At 40.1% G+C, this 27,890-nt stretch overlaps 1 long non-coding RNA gene across 1 annotated transcript in view; it reads right to left on the bottom strand.

Moving 5' to 3' along the window:
- Positions 1–27,890, bottom strand: part of LOC141569644 (uncharacterized) — a 37,304-nt gene that overhangs the window by 7,855 nt on the left and 1,559 nt on the right. Inside the window, exon 2 of the long non-coding RNA XR_012493359.2 lies at positions 27,595–27,695. This is a non-coding gene — a long non-coding RNA (uncharacterized LOC141569644). The remainder of the gene's footprint in view (positions 1–27,594; positions 27,696–27,890) is intronic.

The following is a 27,890-nucleotide window of genomic DNA, read 5'->3' as shown; positions in this document are numbered from 1 at the left end:
CCTCAACCCCAGAGACAGCAGCCCCAGTTGGCAGCACCCTTCCCCTGAGGTCTGGGTCCCAGTCCCCTCATCTAAGTTTCTAAGTTTTAATCATTCCAACCTCTTCCTTTTGTTCACTCAGCCATGAGACCTTTGAGTTATCTTTTTATCCGTTCATAGTTAATGATTCTTTATGTTAAATTTTTTTTATATTATAACGTATTATTTATTTTAAAACTGAATACAGAGTTATAGGATGCCCCTATAACGGTGATTTTTCCCAGGTTATCTTAAAGCTAAAGGGATAATTGCAATTTTTCAAGAAAATGTATTGCATAAAAGCTTTCTTTTTCCCAATTGATATAATACGACTCAATTTGGATTCCATACATAAAGAGAGCCCTCTTCCAGGTGACCTTTATTTTCCTCCAGTACTTATTTTGCAAAACTGAAATTTTGTTCCCTTTGACCAACACCTCCCATGTCCCCGTCCCCCCAGCCTCAGGCAACCACCATTCTACTCTCTGCTTCTACGTGTTTGACTCTTCTAGATACCACATGTAAGTGAGATCATGCAGTATTTGTCTTTTGTCTAAATAACTAATTGGGTTTCTGTCTCCTAACTGACCCTGATTGATACAGGCCTGAAAGATGAAAATTACCAGCCAATGTCATTTATGAATACAGAAAAAGCAGAGAAGCATATGATTTCACTGATATGTGGTATATAAACCAAAAACAACAAAAGAACAAAACAAACAAATGAGAAACAAAAACTCATAGACAGACAATAGTTTAGTGGTTACCAGAGGGTAAGGGGGCAGGGGGGTGGTAGATGAGGGTAAAGGGGATCAAATATATGGTGATGGAAGGAGAACTGACTCTGGGTGGTGAACACACAATGTGATTTATAGACACACATGTAATACAGAAGTGTACACCTGAAATCTATGTAACTTTACTAACGATTGTCACCCCAATAAACTTTAATTGAAAAAGAAAAGAATGTGTTTTCTAGTTGTTGAGGGCAGTGGTAATTTTTTTAAAAAAGATTTTATTGGTGAAGGGGAACAGGACTTTATTGGGGAACAGTGTGTACTTCCAGGACTTTTTCCAAGTCAAGTTGTTGTCCTTTCAGTCTTAGTTGTGGAGGGTGCAGCTCAGCTCCAGGTCCAGTTGCTGTTGTTAGTTGCAGGGGGCGCAGCCCACCATCCCTTGCGGGAGTCGAGAGCCCATTTTTGGTTGAGAGCCCACTGGCGCATGTGGGAATCGAACCGGCAGCCTTCGGTGTTAGGAGCACGGAGCTCCAACCACCTGAGCCACTGGGCTGGCCCAGTTTCTATTCTTAATAGCTTTCAAATTGATACATATGCATGTAAAATACTGAAGAAGAAAAAAGAAAAAAGTCATCCATAATCATATGCATCAGAGGCAAGCATTGTTCACATTTTGGTTTGTTTCCTTCCAGTCTTTTTTCTACACATATAGTTTTATTGGGTGAGAGTGTACTAGATTCCAAATATTTTAGCATTTCTTCAACACAAATTTGAACACTGCGGTCTGCTAGAAAGCAGTAGGGAAAGGGCAAAAGGCCAGTCTCTGGCCTTCCGAGAGCTCAGCACAGTGGTTCCGTTATATCAACTTGATAAGAGTACACAGTCATTTTCCCATGAATTCTGTGCTCCAGGAGGCTGCAGTCTAGCAGGGAAGAAAATGTAAATATAAATAATTATACTTCAAGGTAAAAAATATGAAGTGGCCGGAAAGGAAAATGCTATGGGAGTTGAGAGGAAGGAGAGGTGATTTCTAATCATGTCGCCTTCCCAGGACATTGCCTTCCCCAGCTGACTCACCTTTGCTCTGGAGCATCTCTTGAGATGCTACTATAATTAACCCAAAAAAGAAAAAAAGGACTCTAGATCACTTCTTCCCTTGGTCACATGTTAAAATCATCCGGGATGCTTTTAAAGATCTCAGACTGCACTGCAGACCAATTATACCAAAATTTGGGGGGAGAGATTGAAACCGGAGGCCAAACGAGTCCGGGGCTCGTGCTGCCTGTGCCACTTCAGCCAATAGATCAACACAGGAGTTGGGCTATAGGATAAGCGTTTATTATCAGAGCATCAGTGGTCTGAGAAGGTAGCCGATTTATACCTCTAAAAACTGCCATAACATTCTCAGACCAGCCTGGGGCATTTAAGGGAAAATCTGGGCATTCCTCCAGAGGCCACGTGATGGTTCCAGGGGTCTACATGGAACCTTCCCTCTGGCGACGTGGCTCTCCAACGTGCTCATCAACCCAGGAGCAGTGATGACAGTAACCTGGAAAGAATGCTAGGCCATAAAGATTGTGATCAGTAAGCATGGGGGTATTAATTATAAGTTTCAGGGTAATTTTCTAAAACAGGGAACTGGGACAGGGGACATTTCCAGCTCAAGCCTCAGGGGGATGATCTACTACTAAGCTTTAGGGCAAAGAAAGGTGAGGCTGAGGATACGGCGAGGCCTCTACTACTGGGGTCCCAACTGGGCCCTGCTTCGAGATCAGTGTTTTTTTAGTTCCCCAGAATTTTTATTCCAATGTGCAATGAAGGTTGAAAAATGACAGACTATTATTGTATCCAAAGCCCTGTGCTAAATTCTCTGCAGTGCTGTACGTGGAGGCACTGCGCTTTTTAATAACACGCTATTTTAACACAAAGTAATTTTCCTTGTACATGTCTGTCTGTTCAAGCAATTAAAGAGAAACAGGTTAGTCATTTGAACTTATAACTATTTGTACCTTATTAATTGCCCACTCTAACAGAACTAGTGGACTTAACATGCAAATGGGAACTACAAGTTCAAAGCTATCCAAAAGTTAATGATTTACTCTCCCCCACGTTGTTGCAGAAAGACGACTACCTGATAATACTTGTGTTTATTTTGAAAGCAAAGGAGATGCCTGCCATAAAGAACCATTCCAATCTCCACTCCTCTCATCTAGAAGTCTAAAGTTGTAGCTGCCTTTTTTTAAAAAAAAAAATCTTTATTGTGAAATAATTTCAAATTTACAGAAAAGTTGCAAAAATAGTACAAAGAAATCCCACATATCCCCTTTACCCAAATCATCAATTGTTAACATTTTACCACATTTGCTTTATCATTCTCTCGATTAGATATATACATAGATACACAGATGTTGATATAGATAATTGTGATCCTATATAGATAATTTTAATCCTTATGAGAGTAAGTTTATACCTCTTTACCCCAAAATACTTTAGAGTGTATTTCCCAAGAATAAAAACACTCTCTTACATAATAACCACAGTTCAATCTCAAGAATCAGGAAATTTAATGTTGATATAATACTTTTATCCAATCTACAGTTCATATAGAAATTTTTCGCACTCTCCCAATAATGTCCTTGCTAGCACTTTTTTCAGTCCAGGGCCAAATCCAAGAGTACTATGCATGGCATTTAGTAGCCATGTCTCTCTAGTCTTCTTTCTTCTGAAACAGTTCCTCGGCCTTCCTTGCCGTTCTTGACATTGACATTTGTGAAGAGTGCAGGCCAGTTATGTTATGGAAGGTCCCTCAGTCTGGGTTTATCTGATGTTTTCTCATGATGAGATTGAGTTACTCATGTTTGGATGGGGATAGCCCATAAGAGAGTTTGTGTCCTTCTCAGGGTACTGTATTACAAGGATCATAAAGTCAGCTTGTCCCGTTCCCGGTGAGGTTAACTTTGATCACTTGGTGAGGCAGGGATCTGGTGTCTGCCAGCTTTTTCCACTGTCAAGTTACTAATTTTCCCTTTGTAATATCATTTGGGGGTGGGGGGGGCTTGCAGGGTCAGGACTAAAATGTGAGGTGCTTGGGGACAAAATGTAAGGAGACACTCACTCTCGGGGGCAGACAAGTGCTAGTCCAGCCCCTGATAAGGTGATACTATTCTCCCTACCTTGTCACATGAGCAATTCATCTGCTATCTCTTGTCAGGTTCAGGACACACTCTTGCAAACTTAAAATTATGTTATCAAATTTCAAAAATCTAATTTTGGCATCAAAGGTAATCTAAATGAGAAGACAAAGCAGGAAGCACAATCCAGATGGCCAGGGATAAAAACAAAGGCACAGCAAGTGGGAAAGGGTGTGTTGGGCAAAATGTCACTGATGTTTAGAGTAGAAGGTACGGGTCAGGATTACTGTGCAGGCCTCCTCAATGGGCCCCCTAAGTCCATCTCTGTCCCCCTTCAGTCCCTCTCAGCACAGGAGCCTGAGGGAGCCACCCCCATGTCACTCCTCTTGTGCTCACCAGGCATGAGCCCACCCACCCACCTTTCTGACTTCTCCCACCATTGCCAGAGCTCCCAGAGCTGTTCTGCTAGAACAAAGCAAGCTCTCCTGACCTCTTTGTGCTAGGTCCTTGGCCAGGGACATCGTGTCCTGGACAGCCATGTGGCTCCCTCCCACCCTCCTTCAGATATCTGCTCAGCGTCCTCAGTGAGGCCTTCTCTGACCACCCCAAAAATTCTTCCCTATGCACTCCCTAGCTCCCTTCTCTGCTTTACTTTTCTCTAGAGCACTTACTACCACCTGATGTACAAACGTGTGTCTTTGTTGTTTCTAGTCCATCCCCACTAGAATAGTCTCCTCCAATATAGGGATTCTGTCAGTTTTGCTCACTTCTGGATCCACAGTGGCTAGAACATGCCTGGTACATAAGAACTCATTAAGTGCGTGCGTGTGTGTGTGTGTTAGAGAGAGAGAGAGAGAGAGAGAGAGAGAGAGAGAGAGAGAGAGAGAGAGAGAGAGAGAGAGAATCAGATAAGGTGGTTGAGAAGTAGGTTGGAACTCAATGCTATTGCCTCTCTAACAGAATGGATTTCTCATGAAGCTAACAAAGCTTAAGGAAAGGTCCTCGCAATGTGTTTACGTGGCCATATGTTTAAATTTTTTTGCAAAAGTAAAATGCTTAAGCTGAAATCAGTGAAAACCACCATCACTTTCCATTCCAGTGACCCCTCACTCACACTTCCTGTAGTGGCTTTGCCCTGTATCAACTTAGCTAAACTGGAACTCTGTTCTCTTCCTTGTATGGTTGCAGGTTGGCGCTGGCCACCAGAGACACTTGATGGGAGGCACAGGCGAACCAGCAGCCATATTTTTGAAGCTCTGAAAGTTAATCAGGGTGCCAGGCACTGCAGCAGCTCGCATGCAGGGTCACTGATCTGATCCCCTACTTAGATGGCACTAGGCAGCACTTAGGCCCTCAGCTCCTTCAGCTGAGACCAGATTCCTCCTCCCACATTGAGCTCTCCTTTCCAACTGCGGGTCCATATGACCTATAGCAACTTCCACTCAACAACAGACAGAAGCAGCAGCTCACAGACTCATCCACCAGTTCCCATAGCTCCCAAAGATCAAACCCTATAATGAGTCCCTTATATCACTCATGGCAGTTCTGCTTCTATGATGAACCCTGACTGATCAGTGGCACTGGGTGGCCACGGGCATTTTGGAGGCCCAGCTAAGGGGAAGTTGAGTTGGAGATGCATTTCACTAGGATTCAGAGAGATATAGTTAACATAGTTTACAATCGCTTCCATGAATGGTTAGGTCACTGACAGCCATCCCAAGTAGGAATGCCTCCCAGGAATGCTCCTATGATCCACTGCCAATGGGCATATGGCAATATTATCATGTCTTAGGACACCTGGCACCAGAATTGTGTAGGTAGTGGACAGGAAACAAGGTTTATGTACAGAACCAGAAGCAAGTCTATTGGAAGTTCTTTCAATCACATTATGTAATTTTGTTTTAGATTTTGTGACCTTTCTGGTATTTGCCACCTTTTTAACACTTGCAATTTGTTATGATTTCTTTTCTCATTCCAAATAATTAACCACTTTTGTACCTAATATTGGATTATTGAGTTGGTTTTACTGTTCTTAGAGAGAGCCCCCAAACTGCATGAGCGTCGGGATCCATAAGACCTGGATCATCCCCTGCTCTTAAATACCAAGCTGCAGAAGTTGGCTTTTATCCTAGAAGGAATCAGGAACCATCACAGGATTGTGGCAGAATGGAATAATCAGACTTGCATGAAGAGAGGGTATGCTGGAGCAGGGTCACATTGGCTCATGAGAGCTATTACATTTTCAGAAATTTTACAGAGTGGTTGACATCGTATCGGTAGCTTAAAATCAGCCACTGTGGGAGTATTTATACCACAGAAATTGGCAACTGCTACAAATCAGGCCTTCTTCCACCCCCACTCCCAGAGAGTCGGTTGTTAAGCATATACCAACACATTACTAGCACCAAGTGATTTCCTTGGTCATAAATCTTCATGAGGAAATATGCCCATAATTAGTTTACTCTCCAGTGTAGCTGATAGAGACGGGGGCTACGGAAGGGAGAAAGGCTAGAGGGCATCACAGCGGAGATGGCGTTTAAGAGCTTTGAGTACCTGAAGAAAGGAAATAGAAAGGATGGGGACTCCCAAGACAAAACTGTACCCAGCCCCCTACTTTGCCTAAAATTAATCCTAATTGCTTCTCACCTTTTGGCTAAAATCAAGTGTAGATTAACCCTGCTTATCTTCAGTTTGATGGGGGTGGGAGGGCGGTCACTGTAGCAGAGATTTCTGAGTTTGCGTATTAACTGTCATGACTTGGTCACTTACAGAAGCACTGATTATGACATATGCAATTTAATATTCTAAACTGGATTTAGAATCACAATATAAGGTCATTGTCTTTGCCTCTGGGTAGATTTCAAAATGTATATTAAATATAAAGAAAAATATTTTCACTGATATTCTAAAATTACATAGACCATATTTCATCTAATTTAAGGTTTCATGATTATAAGATACATATATAGATATAGATATATAACTAAGAAATATGCTGCCAGCTAGATACTGTGAAGTGTCATTGACCATCAGAAGAAAACTGATGTTAAAATGTGAAACTGTGAGTCTCAGCATCAGGGAAATATGAAATAGTCCTTGGATATCTCGTAGACTAAGAGCATTGTTTGAGAAATGAGGACATTCTAGCTCTGAAAGGGCAAACCATCTACTTAAGGTCATAGGTCAAGTTAGGAACAGAATTGGACATGGAACCCAGTTATCCCCCTGCCTAGATCAGAGCTCACGATAATAGAGAATTTCATATATCAGAGATAGCGCTGATATCAGGGTTGGTTTGGAGGTTCCTTCCAACTCTGAGAACATGAGGAGCACAAATATACCAATCATCCTCAGATAAATCAAAAAATGCTTTCTATATGGAACAGAATGATAGCATTTACTAAAAAGGCACCCATATCAAGCATTGGTTCCTTTTAATTTCCAATGTCTATAATAGTGCCTAGCTGATATATTTATTGCCATATTGTAGGTTCTCAAACAATATTAGATGGGTATATCTGGCTCAATGACTATCTTGAGGATTTTGGGCCAATTACTTCATCTCTCTGGAGTCTGCTTCTTCATTCATAAAATGGGCATACTAATATCCATCTCTCAGGTGGGTAGTGAGGGTCAAGTAAGATGGGTACATAAATATGCCTGGCACAGTAGCTGGCCAATGGTGGGCACATCAATGTCAGTTTCCTTTACCTCATAAGTTATTGTTGATAGATTCAGTTGTTTAAATGGCAACATCATAAAGCCATTCAGAAAAACCAATATTCCTATAGTCTAGTGCTTTAGACTTGTGCAGTCCAATATGGCAGCCACTAGCCACATGTGGCTATTTAAATCTATAATTAAACTAAAATTTAAAATTGATTTCCTCAGTCATATTAGTCTCACTTCAAAGACTCAATATCCACATGTGGCTAGTGGCTGATATACTGGACAGCACAGACACAGACCATTTCCACCATCACACAAAGTTCTATCAGACAGTGCTGCACAACTCTAACAAGAATACAATACTGCTCATGGTTTTTCTTCTCAAACCCAAGTAAGGATGGTTCCATTTTATACCAAACTTCACTTGATCAATGTATTTGTGCGCCCTCCTGTGGCTAGAGATGAAAATTTGTATTTGAGGTGAAGCGGAACATTTATAAAAGGGCTAGTTTAGAAATCTTTAGTAATCTGCTAGAAAAAGTCACATAAAAGAGTATGTATATGCATTTTAAATTTTCTAGATACTACTAAGGGATATCTGTTTGAGAAGGTCTGATCACATAATCACATTATTCCTAAATCTCAGTATTTTTTTTAACTACCTACACTTGTGAGAGAGACACTCCCCGTTTAAATAAAGGACAATACTATATAACTGTTTAAAAGGGAGGAGAGACTATCAGGATTATTCAATGAATGATTCCAGGAGCTCTCTCAGTGGCAGCTGGCAACAAACAAGCTGGAACCTGTGGCTGCCCCAGTGTGGTGTATGTGCAGGGGTGTGTGTGTGTGTGTGTGTGTGTGTGTGTGTGTGTGTGTGTCTGTGTGTGTGTGTGTGTCTGTGTGTCTGTGTGTGTATGTCTCTGTGTGTGGAGAGAGAGAGAGAGAGAGAGAGAGAGAGAGAATGCACTAAACTGAGACTGGAGTCCCCACTGGATGAAAGGGGCACCTGTATCTGGGTGCCAGGAACTGGCCCTTCCTGGCACTCCCCTACAGAGCTGGTATCCCCTTACACAGCTGGCACCCAAGCTCACCCTGTTTGGTGTTTGATCCCAAAAGTTTACTCACCATCGACCCACTCGCCACTAGGCAGTTCTTACGCTTGCGAGACAAAAACAGAGAACAGTGGTGGTGAGGTGGGGCCTCCACTGGAGCAGTGGGCACCAGAGTTCAGCAGATCCACCCAAGCACCGTCTCCACTGGATGCACACAGTATCAGGGGCTTGGGCAGCCTATGACTCTTCTGCCCAGGGTTCCACCCTCGCCAGTGACACTCCTGGTGTGTGAGAGGGAAAAAAGCTAAACTTTGTAAAGGTTTATTTTTCCTGAAGACAACGCTAATATAGTATTTCCACCACCACCATCCCCCACCAAAAAAAGTCAGAGGGTGGTCTGGGTTGGTGAACACGTGGAGCTGCTGGGAGGGTTTACCATTGGGAGAAGGAATGGCAGCTCCCTGCCCTTTCCCCACACCTTGCCCTATGCTTCTCTTCCATCTGGCTGTTCCTGAGTTTTATCCCTTCATAATAAAAAAGTAATCTATAACAGATTATTCCTATCCTCAACAAACAGTTCCAAATTACACAAAAGCATCAAAGCTCTCTAATTCATGATGTCATAGAAATGATGGTGTGATGTCAGCCTCTTGAAATCTCCCCTGGAATTTACAACAAACTGAACAACTATAACTCCACAAAGGACTCCCTGCGCAGCAGACAGGCAAGACTAAGAGACGTGCAACTAAAATCATCTAAAGGTGGGCAAATTGGGTGAGCTGGGGAGAAGGGAAGCAGGAACTGGGGAGACGGGGCCACGCGGGCACAGGATGCAGACCGGAGCTCAGAGCTCAGAGCTCCCTGTATTCGGGAGCTACCGCAGCTGCGGGAGAAGGAAGAACTCGGACTGCTAGGGCTCCACTTATGGCCCACAGTCCCGCCTGAGGGGGCCGCATATAACATGGCTGAACCCTACGCTCACAGCAGAGACCTTGGAGCAAAGATTGAGGGAAGAAGGGTGAAAACGGTCGTTTAAGCCCTCACTGGTGCAGAGAATGGAAGCCTTAGGCATTGAGACTAGCCGCCCCCTCCCTGCCCTCCCAGAGCTCACCCCACCCCCACCTGCCTGGTGCTAGAAGCAGAACAGTAGCAGTGTCAGATCAAAAGAACAGAATATTTGCTGTGCTGAGACCTGTGGTCCACAGCCATGGACTCGTACCTCAACTAGTTCCAGGCAAAGGGGAGAGAGACTTGGGTTCAGGACTGGCTGTGCTGGTGGTTGCCGCCATTGCTCAGAGCCACCTCTCACAACCCAACCCAACCCTGCCGTGCTCCTGCCTATCTGGACGGCTCCCTGCAGGGGTAAACAGAACCGCTGAAACACACAGGCCATGAATCTGGTGCAGGAAGAGCTTCGGAACTTCAGAAGCTTTCCACATTCCCCCATGGAGGTGGTGCCCTGAGACCCAGGTGACCTGCTCATAGAGGAGAAGCCCACCTTCCAGGGAATCCCCCATTGTGTGAGAAGCCAGAACAGTGCAGAGAAAAATATAACACTACAGTGTGAGAGAGAATAAAAGGCTGCAGTCAGAGAGAAAATAAAGCATTCTACCAACACCTACTGGAAAGCAAAAGACAGACATCTTCCTACTAACTTGTTGTAGAACCCACTCCTGTAGATGCCTAGGAAGAGAAATAATAATTCATTAATTTCCATGAGTAACCAAGGTAACAAGGCAGCTCAGAAAGAAAATGAAAAGTCTCCAGGAAATGAACTTAAAGACATGGAAATAAACATGTGATTTAAATGACAGAGAATTCAAGATTGCAGTTCTTAAAAAATTCAATGAAATGCAAGAAAACAGACAGGCAGTTTAATGAACTCAGAAACACAATCAAAGAACAAAATGAACATTTCACAAAAGAGATTGAAATTTTTAAAAAAAAGATAGAATTTCTGGAGATTAAGAACGCAATAAAAGAAATGAAGAACGAAATAACCAGCTTAGGTAACAGAGCTGACCAGATGGAGGAAAGAATCAGTGACATAGAAGATAAAAATCTGGAAATGACACAGATGGAAGAGGAGAGAGACTTGAATGTTAAGAGAAATGAAAGAATTCTACAAAAACATTCTGATTCCATCAGAAAGAGCAATATATGAATAATGGGCATACCAGAAGGAGAAGAAAGAGAGAAGGGAACAGAGAGTATATTCAAACAAATAGTCGACAAAAACTTCCCAAACTTGTGGAAAGAACTGGACCCTCGAATCCAAGAAGCAAATAGAACACCTAGTTACCTCAATCCCAACAGGCCTTCTCCAAGGCACATTGTATTGAAGCTGTCAAAATTTAACGATAAAGAAAGAATCCTCAAGGCAGCCAGGGAAAAGAAGACGGTAACCTACAAAGGAAAGCCCATTAGATTATCATCAGATTTTTCAGCAGAAACTCCATAAGCCAGGAGGGAGTGGACTCAAATATTCAAACTATTGAAAGAAAGAAATTATGAGCCAAGAATAATATATCCAGCAAAGATATCCTTCAGATGTGAAGGAAGAATGAAGACCTTTCCAGACATACGGAAGCTGAGGGAATTTTCTAACACACAACCTGCCCTACAAGAAATATGGAAAGAGGCTATTCGACCTGAAACAAAAAAGCAAAAGAATACAAAACCATGAGTAGTATTACTAACTGACAGACAGAGCAGGAAATGACAACCCCTCCACCAAATAAGACACTATAAACTTAAACATAACATACAGGGTAAAGAAGAAAAAAAAACACTTAAGATAGGGAAAAGACAACTTACTACTACAGCACAGAAATCAACTCACAGCATAAATAGGGATAATTTGCGACAACAAAAACATAAAAGGGGAGAGAGTAAGAGTCTGAATCGGCACAAGGGAATGGAGAAAGGAAGCATGCTGAAGAAAATGGAATATTCTAAATACGAAAGTTTCTTTTACACAAACTTAATAGTAAACTTAAAAAAACTTAAAAAAATAAACTTAAAAAACTTAAGAAAAATCCAGAACTAAAATACATAACATTAAAAAAGTAGAAACAGAGGGAAAAAAAAATCATAGAATACCACCACACTGAAATAATAGACAGCAACAAAAAGGCAAAGAAACAATGGAGATACAGTCCTACCAGAAAACCAAAGATAGAATGATAGTAAATCATCATATATCAATAATCACCCTAAATGTAAATGGACTGAACTCACCAATAAAAAGGCACAGAGTAGCAGATTAGATCAAAAAACTAAACCTGCCGGCCTGGTGGTTGGAGCTCTGTGCTCCTAACTCCAAAGGCTGCCGGTTCGATTCCCACATGGGACAGTGGGCTCTCAACCACAAGGTTGCCAGTTCGATTCCTCGACTCCCGCAGGGGATGGTGAGCTGTGTCCCCTACAACTAAGATTGAACACGACACCTTGAGCTGAGCTGCCGCTGGTCTCCCGGATGGCTTGGAGCGCATCTTCTCCTGCAGGGGGTGGTGGGCTGTGCCCCCTGCAACTAACAACAGTGGCTGGACCTGGGGCTGGGCTGCGCCCTCCACAACTGGGATTGAAAGGACAACAACTTGACTTGGAAAAGTCCTAGAGATACACACTGTTCCCCAGTAAAGTCCTGTTCCTCTTCCCCAATAAAAAAAAAAATCTTTAAAAAAAAAAAAAGAAACTAAACCCAACCATATGCTGCCTTCAAGAGATGTATCTCAACTACAAGGACAACTATAAACTCAAAGTGAAAGGGTGGAAATTGACATTCCAAGCAAATGGTATTCAGAGAAAAGCTGGTATAACCAGCTTTATTCTGTTATCCGATGAAACAGACTCCAGGATAAAAAAGGTAACAAGAGACAAAGATGGACATTTCATAATGGTAAAGGGGACTATACAACAGGAAGACATAACAGTCATCCATATTTATGCCCCCAATCAGGGAGCACCAAAATATACCCAGCAACTACTAACAGAACTAAAGGGAGAAATTGACCAAAACACAATTATAGCAGGGGACCTAAATACATCATTGACAGCTATGGATAGATCATCCAAACAGAAAATAAAGAAATAGCAACCCTAAATGACACATTAAATAAAATGGAAATAACTGACATTTAGAGAGTACTTCATGCTAGAACATCAGACTATACATTCTTTTCTAGTGTACATGGAACATTCTCAAGGATAGACCATATATTGGGACATAATATCAGCCTCAGCAAATTTAAGAAGACTGAAATCATACCAAGCATATTCTCTGATCACAAGGCTTTCAAATTGGATTATCAACTGCAAAAAGAAAACAGGAAAAACCACAAATATGTGGAGATTAAACAACATACTTTTAAAGAATGACTGGGTCAAAGAAGAAATAAGAGGAGAGATCAAAAGATACATAGAAACAAATGAGAATGAAAATACATCTTATCAAACATTTTGGGATGCAGCAAAAGCAGTTTTAAGAGGGAAATTTATATCATTACAGGCCTATATCAAGAAAGAAGAAAAATCACAGATAAATAACCTCATGTTACACCTTAAAGAGCTAGAAAAAGAACAAATGAAACCCAAAGTCAGCAGAAGGAAGGAAATAATAAAAATCAGAGCAGAACTAAATGAAATAGAGAACAAAAAGGCAATAGAAAAAAAGTAATGCAACAAAGAGCTGGTTCTTTGAAAATGTTAATAAAATTGACAAACCCTTGGCTAGACTAAGATAAAAAGAGAAAAGACACAAATAAACAAAATCAGAAATGAAAGAGGGGAAGTTACCACAGATGCCACAGAAATACAAAGGATCATCCAAGAATACTATGAAGGACTATATGCCACCAAATTCAATAATCTAGAAGAAATGGACATGTTCTTAGAAACATATAGCCTTCCTAGGCTGAATCACGAAGAATTTGAAAATCTATTAATAAATAGACCAATCAACAGTAAGGAAATTGCATCAGTCATTCAAAACCTTCCCAAAAGCAAAAGTCTGGGACCACATGACTTCACTAGTGAATTTTACCAAACATTCAAAGGGGATCTAATACCTTACCTACTCAAACTCTGCCAAAAATCTGAAGAAGGGACAATACTCCCTAACTCATTTTATGAGGCAAACATTACCCTGATACCAAAACCTGGTAAGGATAACACAAAAAAAGAAAATTACAGGTCAGTATTTCTGATGAATACAGGTGCAAAAATCCTAAACAAAATTCTAGCAAATTGAATGCAACAATGCATTAAAAAGATTATACATCATGACCAAGTGGGGTTCATCCCAGGGGCACAAGGATGGGTCAATATATGCAAATCGATCAAAAGGACAAAAATCATATGATTATATCAATAGATGCAGAAAAAGCATTTGACAAGATACAACATCCATTTGTGATTAAAACACTTAAAAATAGTTATAGAAGGAAAATACCTTAACATAATAAAGGCCATATATGACAAACCCTCAGCTAATGTCATAATTATTGGTGAAAAACTGAAGCCCTTTGTTCTACGTTCAGGAACATGACAGGGCTGTCCCCTATTACCTCTGGTTTTCAACATAGTGTTGGAAGTCCTAGCCAGAGCAATCAGGCAAGAGAAAGAAATAAAAGGCATCCAAATTGGGAACGAAGAAGTTAAATTGTCACTTTTTGCAGATGACATGATACTATATATAGAAAACCCTAAAGACTCCACCACAAAGCTATTAGAAACAATAAACGAATACAGGAAAGTTGTCAGCTACAAAATCAACATATTATACAAAACTCCAATGCATTCCTATATACTAACAATGAAACCTCAGAAAAAGATTTTTTTTAAAAAAATTCCTTTTGCAATTGCAACAAAAACAACACCTAGGAATAAATTTAACCAAGGATGTGAAAGACCTATACACTGAAAACTGAAAGACATTTTTAAAAGAAATTGAAGAAGAAGCAAAGAAATGGAAAGATATTCCATGTTCATGGATTGGAAGAATCAACACAGTTAAAATGGCCATATTACCCAAAGCAATATACAGATTTAATACAATCCCCGTCAAACTCCCAAGGGCATTTTTTCAAGAACTAAAACAAAAAATCATCAGATTTGAATGGAACCACAAAAGACCCCGAATAGCCAGAGCAATCCTAAGAACAAAGAACAATGCTGGAGGTATCACACTCCCTGACTTCAGCTTGTACTACAGGGCAACAATAATCAAAATAGCATGGTATTGGCAGAAAAACAGACACACAGGCCAATAGAATAGAATTGAGAACCCATAAATAAACCCATATAAATATAGACAGCTAATTTTCGACAAAAAGCCAAAAACATACAATGGAGAAAAGACAGCCTCTTCAATAAATGGTGCTGGGAGAATTAAAATGCCACATGCAAAAGAGTGAAATTAGACTGCTGTCTGTCACTGTGTACCAAAATTAATTCAAAATGGATCAAAGACCTAAATATAAGACATGAAACAATAAACTGCATAGAAGAAAACATAGGTACTAAACTTATGGACCTTGGGTTCAAAGTGGATTTTATGAATTTGACTCCAAAGGCAATGGAAGTAAAAGCTAAAATAAATGAATGGGACTATATCAAACTAAAAAGCTTCTGCACAGCAAAAGAAACTATTGACAAAATAAAGAGGCAACCAACCAAACAGGAGAAGATTTTTGCAAACGACACCTCTGATAAGGGGCTAATATCCAAAAAATATAAGGAACTCATACAACTCAACAACAAAAAAACAAACAATCCAATTACAAAATGGGCAGAGGACCTGAATAGACATTTCTCCAAAGAGAACATACAAATGGCCAATAGACATGAAAAAAAATGCTCAACATCACTAATCATCAGAGAAATGCAAATAAAAACCACAATGAGATATCACCTCACCCCAGTTAGAATGGCTATCATCAACAAGACAAATAGTAACAAGACTGTTGGAGAGGCTGTGGGGAAAAAGGAACCCTCATACACTGTTGGTGGGAATGCAGACTGGTGCAGCCGCTATGGAAGGCAGTGTGGAGAGATTCCTCAAAAAATTAAACATAGAATTACCATGTAACCCAGCAATCCCTCTCTTGGGTATCTACCCAAAAAACCTGAAAACATTTATCCATAAAGATACATGTGGTCCGATGTTCATTGCAGCCTTATTTACGGTGGCCAAGACATGGAAACAACCAAAATGTCCTTCGATAGATGAATGGATAAAGAAGTTGTGGTATATATACACAATGGAATACTATTCGGCGGTAAGAAAAGATGATATAGGAACATTTTTGACAACATGGATGGATCTTGAGAGTGTAATGCTGAGCGAAATAAGTCAAACAGAAAAAGCAGAGAACCATGTGATTTCACTGATATGTGGTATATAAACCAAAAACAACAAAAGAACAAGACAAACAAATGAGAAACAGAAACTCATAGACACAGGCAATAGTTTAGTGGTTACCAGAGGGTAAGGGGGGTGGGGGGTGGGAGATGAGGGTAAGGGGGATCAAATATATGGTGATGGAAGGAGAACTGACTCTGGGTGGTGAACACACAATGGGATTTATAGATGATGTAATACAGAATTGTACACCTGAAATCTATGTAACTTTGCTAACAATTGTCACCCCAATAAACTTGAATTTAAAAAAAAAACCTCTCTAATTCATCTTATGAGGACAATACAACCCTGAAATCCAATCTTAAAGAATATAGTGGGGCAAGTCAACACCCAAAAAACAAACAATCCAATTAGAAAATGGGCAGAGGACCTGAAGAGACATTTCTCCAAGAGCACATAGACATGGCCAATAGACATATGAAAAAATGCTCAATGTCACTAATCATCAGAGAAATGCAAATTAAAAGCACAATGAGCTATCATTTCACACCTGGTTGGTCAGAATAGTTATCACCAACAAATCAAGAAACAAGTGTTGGCAAGGATGCGGAGCTAAGGGAACTCTCGTGACTGTTGATGGGACTGCAAATTGGTGCAGCCACTATGGAAAACAGTTTGGAGGTTCCTCAAAAAATTGAAAACCTTATGATCCAGTAATTCCACTTTTGGGTATTTATCCAAAGAAATCCAAGACACGAATTTGAAAAGAGATGTACACGCCTATGTTCACTGCAGCACTATTCACAGTAGCCAAGATATGGAAGCAACCCAAGTGCCCATCAGTAGACGATTGGATAAAGAAGAGGTGGTACATTTATACAATGGATTATTACTCAACCATAAAAAAGAACGAAATCTTACCTTTTGCAACAACATGGATGGACCTAGACGGTATTAGGTTAAATGAAATAAGTAAGACTGAGAAAGACAAATACCATATGATCTTACTACATGTGGAATCTAAAGAACAAAATAAATGAACAAATAATGCAGAAACAGACTCATAGATACAGGCAGCAAACTGATGGTTGCCAGAGGGGAGGGGGATTAGGAGGCTGGGTGAAAAAGGTGAAGGGATTAAGAAGTTCAAATTGGTAGTTACAAAATAGTCATGGGGATGTAAAGTACAGCATAGGCAACATAGTCAATAATGTTACAACTACGTATAGTGCCAGGTGGATACTAGACTAATGGGGGGATCACTGCATAAAGTATATAAATGTCTAACCACTATGCTGTACACCTGAAACGAACATAAAATAAATCTGAATGTCAACTGTAACTGAAAAAAATAATTAAAAATTTAAAAACATATAGTGGGGGGAAAGAGAACAGAAAAGCAAGATGCTAGATGAAGAACTGTTAATAAAATAATAGCAAACAGAATTCAATAATACATTAATAGAATCATTCAGCATGACCAAGTAGGATTTAAACCAGGAATGCAAAGTCTTGTTTTTCAGGTCATTTTACTAAAAAAGAAATAAAATAAAATCTTCTAGGTTAAAAAATCAGAAAACAGAGAAGTATTTTACAAAAATGAAGATCACCCAGAATCCTGTCACCCAGAGAGAAATCACTTAGTAATGTAGCTAAATATAAGGTCGCACTACACATTGTGGTATTCCCCTCCTCACCACACACACAATAATTTACTTAGCTTTAAAAAGATACACAGCAAGCAATGCACGTGGCCAAAAAGCAGCTGCCTCATGGGGTCTGGCCACAAGGTCAGGCCAGCTTCAGTGTCCCTCCACCGTCGGGGGCATGTTCACTTGCAAGCACTGGGCTGAACCTGGTGCAGAGAACAACTGAGGGCAGCCACCTCTTGGATTCTGCACCTACATGTCTACTACGCTTGGTGCATTGCCTCTGAGAATAAGTGCCAAGTCACATCCCCCACACTGCAGCTGCAACTCATCAATCAGGGGGTGCACAATGAATGTTTTTGAAAAACAGGTACAAGTTGTCCCGCTAACAGTCCACACTTATCTTAGCTGGGTACATTCTAGGTGGCAAACACAGAGTTGCTTTGTCTTTGCTTTTTAAAAAAATAGCTTTATTGAGATACAATTCACATACCGGACAATTTGTCCATTTAACATATACAGTTGACTGGGTTTTAGTATATTCACAGGTTTGTGTGACTATCACCACAATCTAATTTTAGAACATTTCATCCTCCCTAAAAGAAACCCAAAGCCATTAGCAGTCACTCCCCATTTCCCCTCAAACCTCCCAACCCTAGGTAATCACTAACCTCCTATGTATCTCTAACCGATTTGCCTATTCTGGACATTTCATACAAACAAAATCATATAACATGTGGCTTTTTATGCCTGGCTTCTTTCACTGAGCATATTTTCAAGGTCCATCCATGTTGTATCATGTATCAGCACTTCATTTCTTTTTATTGCCGAATAATATTCCATTGTATGGACAGACCACAATTTATTTATCCATTCATCAGCTGGGGGACACTTGGGTTGTTTTCACTTTTGGGTTATTATGAATAATGCTACTATGAACATTCCTGTACAACTTTTTGAATGGATAAGTATTTTCATTTCTTTTGTGTACATACCTAGGAGTAGAATTGCTGGGTCATGTGATAACTCTGTGTTTAACTTTTTGAGGCACTGCCAAACTGTTTTCCAAAGCAGCTGCCCCATTTTACATTCCCACCAGCAATGTTTAAAGGTTCGTTTCCCCAATATCCTTGCCAACACTTGTTATTGACTGTCTTCTTTATTATACCCATTCTTGTGGGTGCAAAGCGAGTTCTCATGGTTTTTATTTGCATTTCCCTCTTCACGTGCTTGTTGGTGACAGAGTTCAGGACACACTACCCAAATTTACTACTCTTAGCTCATACTCTTTTTGTCTTATCATATTTTCCCATGACTCTCTACTCTTCATCAAACCTAGCATAAAAGCACTCAGGTTTAACTGCTTCGTCGGGTCTTCATTTCCTGATGAAGGCTCCTGTGTCATGTAAAACTCATATTAAATAAATTTGTATGCTTTCCTCTTGTTAATCTGTCTTTTGTTACATGAGCCCCAACTGAGAGTTTAGAAGGGTAGAGGGAAATTTTTTTTCCTCCCGTACATTATTTGTACATCTTTATTTGAGAAATGTCTATTCAGATCCTTTGCCCATTTTTAAATTGGGTCATTTGTCTTTTATTATTGATTTATAAGTTCTTTATAGGGCCGGCCCAGTGGCTCAGGCAGTTGGAGCTCCGTGCTTCTAACTCTGAAGGCTGCCGGTTCGATTCCCACATGGGCCAGTGGGCTCTCAACCACAAGGTTGCCGGTTCGATTCCCACAAGGGATGGTGGGCTTCTCCCCTGCCCCCGCAACTAACAACGGCAACTAACAACGGTAACTGGACCTGGAACTGAATTGCGCTCTCCACAACTAAGATTGAAAGGACAGCAACTTGACTTGGGAAAAAAAAGTCCTAGAAGTACACACTGTTCCCCGATAAAGTCCTGTTCCACTTCCCCAGTAAAACTCTTTAAAAAAAAAAAAACTATGTTAGCTTTTCTGGGTCCCTTGACCTTCCATGTGAATTTGAGGATCAACTTATCAATTTCTGCAAAGAAATTAGCTGAGATTATGACCGGGATAGCACTGAACCTGTAGATCGCTCACACTATTTTATAACCTGCTTTCCTGCTTTTTTTCCTAGTTAAATATATTATGGACACCTTTCTATTTCAATAATTACAGTGTCATTATCTTTTTTTCTTATGTAATAATTCAACAAATATTTATCAAATAATTATAGGACACAAGGTGGTCTGGTTGCAGATTATACAGAGACGAATCAGGCACGTATCCTATCTGTAAAAAGGAGCTTTCTACCTAAGAAGGTAAATAGGGCATGAACATAAATAACTGTAGTCCACGGGGCCGGCCCAGTGGCTCAGGCAGTTGGAGCTCCGTGCTCCTAACACCGAAGGCTGCCAGTTTGATTCCCACACGGGCCAGTGGGCTCTCAACCACAAAGTTGCTGGTTTGATCCCCACATGGGCCACTGTGAGCTGCACCCTCCACAACTAGATTGAAACAACTACTTGACTTGGAGCTGACGGGTCCTGGAAAAACACAAATAAATAAACAAAATAAAATAAATTTTTAAAAACCCATAAATTAAATAAATAAATAAACAAACAATGTAGTCCAGGTATGAGAGAGAGCGCTAAAATGCTACAAGAAAGATTATTTACAAGTATGAGGAAGGAGGTAAAGCTTCCACATAGATATAGATATAGTCATTTAGCTAGACTAGAGTGTCTCAATCTTAGCACTATTGGTATTTGGGGATCATTCTGTGTGGTGGGGCCATCCTGTGCACTGTAGGATGTTTACAGCGTCCCTGGTCTCCAGTAGCACTTCCCTCCCCCAGTTGTGACAACCCAAAATGTCTCTGGACATTGCCAAATGTCCCCTGGGAGGCAAAACTGATTTCCATACTAACTATGGGTTAATCCAAATTTAAAGTTGTGGCCCCCTCAATTCAAATTTCCCTGACTTCTTAGGAATTAAAGGATTCAACAAAAATCATCCACATTTTTATATGCTTGCAATTTAAATAGCATTGTGGTATACATTAAGATGGTTGCCAATGTTTTTCAATTTAGTTCTCTGGTACCTCTTTCTTCACTCAGTTTGATTCATTAAATGTCATTATTAAACATTTATGACTACCCATAGGGAACATGGGACATGTGGCTTATATAAATGTTGTACCTCCTCTCACTGAGTAGAAGTTAAGAGTGGCTTTATTTCATATCAGGATAACACAATAAGGTCCCTGTTACCTATTGGCTTTACATTATAATAAAAATCTTTATGTTCGTTTAAGACTAAACTATTGTGATGTTTAGTCACAAGGCATAGTTAATAAAGGGTTTCACTGAAACTATAACTAAGATTTCCCCCAAAGGTCAGAATATTTACTCTAACTTGAAATGATCATCTTATTTTCAAGGTCACTGAAGGCAAAATTTTAGATAAACACACAAAATGGCTTTCAAACTAACACAGACAGGAAACATTTGATACAGATATAATAGAAAAAAGTTTTCCCTAAAGTTATAAAGTACACCAAAAAGTCTTGATAAAGGAAACTCTGGAATTTTCTGTGTGAGTCTGTTCTTTGCCAGAACTCCCACAGCCAAGTGATGCCAGCTCAGCTGATCTATCAATGCAGTCATTGAAAGCCTCACGGCTGGGACAGATACAAATCATAAAGTAAATCCTTTGGGAAATGTAAGGGGGGAAATTAATCTCTATTTCTAAGGACAGAATTTCTCTGACATCTAGTCCAACTCCTCACTTCTGAGGCTTGGAGAGGATAAGACTTTCTTTAATTAATAGACTTAATTGTTTTTAGCAGCTTTAAGTTCACAGAACAATTGCATGGAAGTACAGAGTTCCCATATAGCTCCTCACCCCACCAATCCAGTTTCCCATGTTAATCTTGATTAAATCAATTTCACACGTGTTAATCTTGCATTTGTGTGGTACCTTTGTTACAAGTGATGAGCCAATATAGGTACATTATTGACATTAACTAAAGTCCACCGTTTACATTAGGGTTACCTCTTTGGGTTGTACGTCCTATGGCTTTTGACAAACATATTTACGGAATCATACAAAATAATTTCACTACCCTAAAAACTCTGCGTCCCATCTATTCATCCCTTCTTCCCTCCTCCTGAAACCCTGGCATTCTTTTTACTGTCTCCATAGTTTTTAGCCATTCTAATACGTGTAGTAGTATCTCATTGCTGGTTTAGTTTGCAATTCTTTAATGACATATGATATTGAGCATCTTTTCATGTGCTTATTTGCCATCGATATATCTATTTGGTGATATGTCCATTCATTAAATAATGAGATGTGATATTTGCATCAAAATAATGAGCAATGGCAGGAGTGGATGGAGGGGAAAATGAAACACATTTCACCATGAATTGATAGTGATTGAAGCTGGGTGGTGTGTGCATGGGTGTTTGTTCCACTATTCTCTTTTCTTTTATGTATGTTTGAAATTGTCATAATTTAAAAGTTTTTTTAAAAACCCACACATGCTAGAACTATTGTCTTTACTTCCATTAATAAATGCAACAAGACTAAAAGTATCACTACGTTTTTTTTATTGCTCCTGAACACCACTTTTCATTTTAATTAAAATTTTTGAGATAATTGTAGGTTCACATACAGTTTAAGAACTACTATAGAGACATCCTGTGTACACTTTACCCAGTTTCCCCAAAACATAACATCTTGCAAAACTATAGTATAATATCACAACCAGGATATTGATACAATCCACTCATCCAGATATCCCATTTTACTTGTACTCATTGGTGTGTGTATGTGTGTGCTATACTATTTTATCACCTGTGTAGGTTTGTGTATCGACCACCACTGTGAAGATTCTGAACAGTTCCAATGCTACAAGCAGAAGGATTCCTCATTTTGCCCTTTTCTAATCACAATCATATTTCCTGAACCCTCACCCCCAATCCCTAACCCCTGGCAGCTACTAATCTCACCTTGATTTCTAAAATTTTGTCGTTTCAAAAATGTTATATGGATGGAATCATAAAGAATGTGGCCGGGGCCAGCCCAGTGGCTCAGGCGGTTAGAGCTCCATGCTCCTAACTCCGAAGGCTGCCGGTTCGATTCCCACATGGGCCAGTGGGCTCTCAACCCACAAGGTTGCTGGTTCAACTCCTCAAGTCCCACAAGGGATGGTGGGCTCCGCCCCCTGCAACTAAAATTGAACACAGCACCTTGAGCTGAGCTGCCGCTGAGCTCCCGGATGGCTCAGATGGCTCAGTTGGTTGGAGCGCGTCCTCTCAACCACAAGGTTGCTGGTTCAACTCCCGCAAGGGATGGTGGGCTGTGCCCCCTGCAACTAGAAATGGCAACTGGACCTGAAGCTGAGCTGCGCCCTCCACAACTAAGATGGAAAGGACAACAACTTGAAGCTGAACGGCACCCTCCACAACTAAGATTGAAAGGACAACAACTTGACTTGGGAAAAAAAAAAAGGCCTGGAAGTACACACTGTTCCCCAATAAAGTCCTGTTCCCCTTCCCCAATAAAAATCTTTTAAAAAAAAAAAAAAAGTGGCGTTTTGGCACTGGCTTTTTTCGCTCAACATAATTCCCTAGAGACCCATCCAGATTGTTGTGTGTATAAATAGTTTCTTCCTTTCTATTGCGGAGTACCGTGTTTCCCTGAAAATAAGACCACGTCTTATATTAATTTTTGCTCCGAAAGACACATTAGGGCTTATGTTCAGGGGATGTCATCCTGAAAAATCATGCTAGGTCTTATTTTCCGGTTAGGTCTTATTTTCGGGGAAACACGGTAGTACTCCATGGTATGGCTATAGCTGTCTGTTTAATTATTCACCAACTGAAGGCCACCTGGGCTGACTTCAGTTTTTGGCTATCACAAATAAAGCTGCTATGAACATTCATAGATGTATTTTTCATCTAACATTTTGTTTTGCTACTAGTATACTAATTTCCCCTTCTATTCATTAATTACAGAAGATTGGTAATTTTGCAAACTTTCCAAATAAAATCTGTTGGCTTAATCGATCTATACATTTGAAGCATGTATAATTTCTCTTAAGTGAGATTATGAAGTATTTTCTTGAAGATATAATTAATTTCTCTCGCTTTTCTTCTAACATATTTTGAAAAGCAATTCTCAATAGGAATTTGTAAATGACCTTACAATTACAGACCTTTTGATGACTAAGATAGTTTTACATCAATGCTGGTTTCCTCTTTGTAATAATCAAACGAAACAATCTTGCTATACCTCCTGCCCCTCATAAATATGTATCAGGAGACAAATTTTCCAACTGATCTATCCATATGCCATCACTAAGGGCCAGAGAACATGTTACGGGTTTAAAATTTGCGCCCTGAGGTCCTTCGGCATAAAGTACAATAATGATGTAATTCACATTCAGCTACAGATATATTGAAAATTTCCAATTCACTAGAAAATTCTATTTTCAAAAGCCATTACTGATCCTTTTAAAAGCAAAGCATGCTTTTGTCGTGACTTTTTACCCGCCATCTCTTAGCTCTAAGCTAACCCTTTTTTGCTCTGCTCTTTGATGCCTGGGCTAGGACCCTGCAAATTGCTTTTCCCAAACTCCCAAGCCCGTTGCCTTCCTGGCAGTTTTTGTCAATGGAATGGGAGGTTCTGAAGGGAGATTATAAGGAAGGAGATAGGACCTCTGGTTGTCAGCTTCCATCAAGAGCCTTACCCCACACCCCCGACCCCAGGACTCCAGCCTCCAGCTTCTTTCAGCTTTCCCAGCATCACCATACCAGGTCCCCACAAAGGCAGCAGCACGCCGCAGCCATGCCTGACGTGGTGCTCAGAACAGGGGCTGTGTGGGGTGTCTCCACTAGAGATCCGTGCACCAGCCAGCACAGGACCTGTCCTCCAAGCTCCCAGGTTCTGGTAATCTCACTTCTTTCCTTTTGTTCCCCCAGCTCTAAGCATGATAGCTGCTTCTCAAAGCTACTAATATCATCCCCAGGGGTACAGGAAGCAGTGACAAATATCCGGGTTACCATGTTGTCCCCCCTTTCAGCCTTCTAACACCCATGTGACCCAATTATCTCTATTGAATCGCTCTACTGAAAACACTTAGCATGGCTTTCTGTTTTCCTGTAGCTTCTATACAATTGCATACAAAACTTTGTAATATTTTGGTATCTTATCTATTTCCTCTCCAACTAGGTCATGGTCCTTATTCAGGAGAATCGGTGGTTGAATACAGGACTTTGGAGGAGGGACAGGGAAAGGGTTAGGTGACCACCAGAGATTCTTTGGTTGTAAGCCACAAATGGACTCAGGCTAACTTAAGCAAAAAGGGAATATGGAAGGATATGAGGAGCTCACAGAATCAAAGGAGTGGGATTTGGAAAGGCTGGGAACCAGAGCCATTCCAGAGTTCCAGGAAGTACGAACCAATGGTCGGCACCTTTTGGTGCTTCACCAGTAGGAATCTACGGAATCCACATTCCAGGAAGGGCATAGCTGACTGGCCCCCACCGGGGTTAATTGTCTAACCTTTGGCTGGCGGAGAGCAAGGTATCTTGATGGACAGTCCTACTAAACTGCAAGAAGGTTGAAAAAGGAAGGAGGAGCTCACCCAAAAGAGATTTAGCACGCTATTTCCAGGAGAATGAAAAATGGTTGATGGCCAGCAATTAACAATAAATTTTCACTACAGTGAACTGCAGAAGAGGTCTTCACTTGTAAATTACAATGCATTGTATATTAAAACTTGCTTGGGCTGGAAAGCTCAGAGCAATTTTTCTAAAAGAAGGTTCGCATGTGAAGCTTCCTTGTCACTGCTTATGGATTGGGATGAGGCCAGGAGGAGTTCCCTATTCAATATTTTCTGTTTGACAAATATTTATTTACTACGCCCCAGTGATTCTAAGTCTAAGCCCCAGGGATTCTGGTCTAGGTCATTTGCTTTATTCAGTGTCACCAATGAGAAGCCCACATTGCTTAACATTAGCAGCTAACACAACAGGGTAAGTTGGCCTTTCAGAAATCCAGAGGGACACCCTACAAAGATTAAATATTAACACATTTAGAAGTATAAAACAATTACTTCACTTTACTTAAATATCACAATAGGAAATGAAAACAAAGTATAGGTTCAAACAAGTACAGTGAGTTTTTACTTTACAATAATTTTCCTTCAGCTCTCTCTCACACAACTGCATTAAACAATATTTTAAGAGAAATTACTTAGCATTCTATCACACTAAGACAACTCTTTTCATTTGTCTGCATTACTCTTCTACCATTCGTTTATCTATTTTTTTCTAAAATGTATGGGGGTTTTTCTGTTTATAAGAGTAATGCCTATCCATTGGAGAAAATTTTTAAATAAAGCAACATATGAATAAAACAACCAGCATCCACAATAATACTGGTAACCAAGAGACAATGGCTATTAATATGTTTGGGTGTTTTCTTCTGCTGCTAATGATTTGAATGAAAATGATTTGGCCAGAAACAAAATTGGTTTTCATTATGCTCCTCTTTTGCTTGTGTAATTTTCAGTTTTTCTGTAATGAGCTTTGATTTGCAATAAGAAAATCAAATGATAAAGGAATGTATAAAAGAGCAGGTGCTCTATATGTCTTGTTCGTTCCAGGTATCTCCAGAACACCAGTTGGCACACAGTAGGTACTTCAAAAATATTTCTGAATGGCTAAGATTTTCTCCAAAAACTAGTGAGACAGGGATGCTAACGAACACAGAATCACTGGGCAGCCATGTTTGGGGATATTCCCTCTCTCATTCCTTTTGGTAAGCAGTTCATTCTAACATATACAATCACTTTTGCTGTCTTAATACAAGACCGATTGAATTCAAATTCCAACTCCAACACTCACTAGCTATGTGACCTTGGCAAGAAATTTCACCACTCTCTGCCTGAGCTTCCTCATCTGGTAAACACTGGCCCAGGTGCTGGGAATACAACAAAGCAAAGATCCTGCCATCCATTTACATTCTAGGGTAGGAGGAAAGCCTATGAACAAACATGTGTCAGGTTATGATAAGTGCTATGAGAAAAAAAAAATAAAGGGGACAGAGAGTGATTACCTGTGGAGGCAAGATGAGGGAGTGTTGCTATTTTATAAAGGGTGTTCAGGCGACTAGCTAGAGGTTTCAAAAATATCCTAGTGTCCTGTGTTTTTCAAACTCCAAGTTGTGACTAAGTGCGATCACAAAATCAATGTAAAGGGTAACTTACATATTTTAAAAATGACATAAAATACCAGCGTGCATCACACATATTAAAGGTCAGCACTGTTTGGTGTAACTTGTTTAAGTTTACATACAAATGTACTAGTCTGTAAAAAACCATCAGCATGGAGAAATGGTGGTTAACACTGCAGCAATTTGGAGGTAAGCAGTCTTAGAGAAAGGTAGGTGCCTAAATAGGGCCTCTCTGGGTTAAGGTAGCCCACACCTTGTACGTGCACCTGTTGGTGCCTTACTTGATGAGTAGACTAAGCTCAGTGCAAGTGAGACAAAAAGGCAACCACAGAGAAAGTGGAAGAAAAGATGAAGACCAAAGCTAAGAAGTTGGGGTGAAAGGCAAAAAACAAAACTGAACAGTTAAAACAATTCAAAAGAGAAAACTGGTATTACATTTTTGATGCAAAAAAAGTACCTGACTGGAAAAAAGACCCAAAAAAATTTAGAGAAACAGAATTGATAGAGTCAACACACACACACACACACACACACACACACACACACACACACACAGCTAATGCAATATGCTGTGCATGATACTTTTGGATTAAGTGTATGATAGTGCCTGCATATTTGCAGAAACTCCTAAGTATCTGCTTCATACTCCCTTCTCTGACCCTCAGTGAACTGGACAGTACAGAGATTTTAAAACAACATCGTCTGGTAAAATTTTTCAACTCTTTAAACATTTCGTAAGTTTTGGAAATCATGCTCACCCATCAGAAATAAGTAAAATATATTAAAAGAAGACTGGAAATCAAATCGTCTGCCAAGTCTCTCTTGCTGTGCACGTGAGGAGGCACCCACTGAAGTAGAGCTGTAAGACACAATTATTCCAGAACAAGGTGGGTAAACTACAGTCCTCCGACTAAATTGAACCCTCTGCCTGTGTTCGTATGGTCCATAAGCCACAAAATTTTTCATTTTCAAGTGGTTGAAAAAATTCAAAAGAATATTTTGTGACACATGAAAACTACATGAAGTTCAAATTTCAGTGTCTATAAAGTTTTAT

This window comes from Rhinolophus sinicus, chromosome 18 (assembly GCF_057876585.1).
Source record: "Rhinolophus sinicus isolate RSI-liver-muscle chromosome 18, RSI-T2T, whole genome shotgun sequence".
Taxonomy (NCBI): domain Eukaryota; kingdom Metazoa; phylum Chordata; class Mammalia; order Chiroptera; family Rhinolophidae; genus Rhinolophus; species Rhinolophus sinicus.
The sequence above is the reverse complement of the archived record's forward strand: the minus strand, read 5'-3'. Positions and strand labels throughout refer to the sequence as shown.